Source organism: Tupaia chinensis, unplaced genomic scaffold, assembly GCF_000334495.1.
Source record: "Tupaia chinensis unplaced genomic scaffold, TupChi_1.0 Scaffold000465_1, whole genome shotgun sequence".
Taxonomy (NCBI): Eukaryota; Metazoa; Chordata; class Mammalia; order Scandentia; family Tupaiidae; genus Tupaia; species Tupaia belangeri.
This window is the reverse complement of record NW_006159974.1, coordinates 2,620,884-2,624,568: the sequence shown is the minus strand read 5'-3', so window position 1 is coordinate 2,624,568 and position 3,685 is coordinate 2,620,884.

Below are 3,685 nucleotides of genomic sequence, written 5' to 3'. Positions count from 1 at the left end.
GCCCAAAATCCTGAGAGGAAAATGGAGAAGGGATTGCAGTATGACCATGTCCCATTGTGGGGGGTATGCATTCTCCCTCCCCCTGTATCTCTGTCTCTCTTGTCAGGCATACACACACCCTCTAGCAATTAAAAAAAAAAAAATCAGCTGTGGGGACCAGCAGATGGTGTAATGGTTATGTCACTGGACTCTCACATAGTCAAATGAGATTCAAGTCCCAGGCCTGGCAGCTTGAAACTCAGGCTGAATGTGTGTGTGTGCATGCCTAAAATCCCAAGTGGAGAATGGAGGAGAAGGGATTGCGGCATGGCCATCCCCCCTGGGCGGGGGGCGATTTCTCACTTTCTGTCTTTCTGTCTCTGTCTTTCTGACCAGTGCATGCGCCCTACAGCAAACCCTGCAGAAAAAACCGCTCCAAAAAAAAAAAAAAATGTTTATTAAAGTTTTAAATATGTATAGCTTTCACTCATAAACTCTATTTTCCAGAATTTAGCCTATGGAAATAATAATTTTAAAAATTTGCTGTAGGGCACATACACTCACTGAAGAGAAACACAAAGAGAGAGAAAGTGAGAAAAAATCTCTCCAGGGGATAGCCAATACACAATTCCTTCTCCTCTGTTCTCTCAGGATTTGGGGCAACATGCACACACATCTAGTGTGTTTTTCAAGACACCAAGTCTGGGATTCAAACCACACAGTTGGCTATGTGGGACCCAGCCTCCTTAACCTCTGTGCCACTGGCTGGCCCATATGGAAATAATTATACAAATACGCAAAACTAAATGTACAAGGTGCTAGTGTGGCTAGTGTGGCATTGTTTGATTTTTAAAAATATTTATTTATTTATTAGTATTAAATTATTTTTAGTATTATATAATAATAATTATTATTGCTATTTTTAATTTGATGAGAGAGAGAGAAAGTGAGAAAGCAAGCCACTGGGTCCAGGACTTGCATGTGGTCAGCCATGTGGGAATCCAGTGCCTTAACCACCATGTCACCTGCTGACCCCAGCATCGTTTGAAATGATGAGAAATTGGAAAGAGCTCCAAAGTTCATGACTAAATGACTTATAGTAATAGTGAACAGCTGAAGCTGTTAAACAGAATGCAGATTTAAATGTTTTAAACACAAGACACATTTAATAGTAAATAAGTGAATAAAGCAATATGCAGGAAAGTACATACAAGAAAAAAACCTATTTTTAGAAAATTTATTTCTAAATGTTTATGGAAAAACAGGTTTGGAAGGAAATAAAACAACTATTGATGGTGATTATTTGGGGGGTCTGAGAAGCAAAGGGACTTAATATACTTTAAAAAAAGAAGTAGGGCCTGCAAGTGGCATGGATGTTGGGGTACCCACAAGGCCTCTATGGTTCAAGTCCTGGATCTAGAAGCTTGGGAAACATGCCAGGCACGTATGTGTGTGTGCCCAAAATCCCTGGAGGAGAACAGAAGAGAGAGGGGATTGGAGCATGGCCATCCCTGCCATCCCCAAAAGGGAGTGATTTCTCACCCCGCCCCCAACCAGTCAACCCCTGTCTCTCTCTGGCACTTGCAGGCATCCTTTAGCAAACTTAAAAAAAAAGTATAATCACTTGAATTTTTAGCTATATGTCTTAATTCTGAACTCAGGAAATGTATATGTTAAGTTCTTAAAGAAAAATAAGCAGTTATTCAAGAAGAATGAAGATAGGGAAGGTGATTGTGTTCAGTGACATGAAACAGACATGGATCCCACATGTGCAAGTTCAAGTCCCTGATTGGCACTTAGAGCTAAGTTTCTCAGTTTTCCTATCTATAAAATGGGAATGATTAGAGGATTGTCGAGATTAACGATGCAATGCCTCCTTTGAGGTTGAAGAGAGAGGAGCAGGGATAGAGACGGGTGGTTTGAGATGAAAAAGAGACTAGAACTTTAGCAGAGTTAGAGGGAGAGGCAGGGAGTGGAGGGACAAGGGATATGTAAAGGCAGGTGGCTGAGGTTGCTGTGAGCCCAAGCTACAGCCCATCTTCAAGCCAAGATCAGAGGCTGCGAAGAGTTAGAAGACTGAAGAAGCTGGGGTGTGCTGGATCTGTCAGCCTTACATGAGGGATGGAGCAAAGAGCACCACCTGCAAAGTCAGCCTGGGCCTTGCCCTACCCCGCCTGCCTAACACCTGGGACAATGCACCTGTGACTCACGTGGCACTCTAGGTCCCCTCCTAGGGTCACTAAGGCATTCTTTGCTGACTTTCTACATTTTGAAAGCCAGGAAAGCAGGGAGCCCCAAGATACGGCCAGAAGTGAGCGGGCCCTGAGGTAGTCAAGGAGATAGGTTCTAGGAGGGGGAGGCCTTCATTAGACAAGTCAAGCCTTTGAACCAAAGGGTAGAGAAAAAAAAGGCCTCAGAGATAATATTCTGCCTCCATTTGTATGACCCACTGTGCCCATTGAGATCACATTTCAGCTCTGAAGAGTGATTCCTATAGAAGATTACTAGAGGAGGGACCAGCAGTTGGCGTAATGGCTATGTCGCTGGATTCCCATGTAAGTCGGTGGCTTAAAGTCGTGCCAGGTGCCTGTGCATGCGTGCCTAAGATCCCAAGAGGAGAATGGAGGAGAAGGGATTGCTGCGTGATCATCCCTCCTGGGGGGTGATTTCTCGCTTTCTGTCTCTCTCTGTCTTTCTGGCGAGCACATGCGCCCTATAGCAAAAACCTCTTCGAAAAAAAAGATTACTAGAGTCATATCAAAAAGACTCAAAAACGAATATAAATATAAACAGGCACCTAGTGGCCAAAAGATGGGATAATTCAAGCATAAAAAAGGGTAATAAAGACAAATATATTGAAATCCATGAATTCACATGATTTTCAAAAAAAAATCACTCATTTGGGGCTGGGAGGTGGTGTGGTCAACCACTGTTCAAATCCTGGACCTTGCAGTTTGCTTTTTTCACTTTCCCTTTCTCTCTCTAGTCAAATTTTAAAAATAAATAAAAATAATATATAAGGGACCAGCAGATGGCATAATGGCTACATTTCTGGACTCCCATGTAGTCAATCATAGTTCGAGTCTCAGACCTGGTGGCTTAAACTCATGCCGGGTGCTTGTATGTACATGCCCAAGATCCCGAGAAGAGAATGGAGGAGAAGGGATTGCGGCATGGCCATCCTTCCTGGGGGTGGAGTGGGGGGTGATTTCTCGCTTTCGGTCTTTTGGAGGATGCTAAAGAATCGATCCATTATTTTGAAAACTAGTGAGTAAAGGAAAAGAATGTAGCATTGATTTGCCTGTATCAAATCATACACGAAGGACGATTTCTCATGGTAAGAATATCTTAGCTAATAAGGGAAAGAATTTTAGAACTGGAATATCACCATAAAATAATGAATCCACGCAACAAGTTTCAATGGCTGTTAACATATGACATTATAGGGAACCAGCAGTTAGCGTAATGGCTATGTCGCTGGACTCCCACGTAGTCGACCGCGGTTCGTGTCCCGGACCCGGTGGCTTAAAACTCACGCCGGGCGCGTGTGCGTGCGTGCCCAAGATCCCGAGAGGAGAATGGAGGAGAAGGGATTGCGGCGTGACCATCCCCCCTGGGGGGTGATTTCTCGCTTTCTGTCTCTATGTCTCTCTCTGTCTGTCTGGCGAGCGCACGCGCCCTACAGTGAAAATCTCTCCAAAAAAAA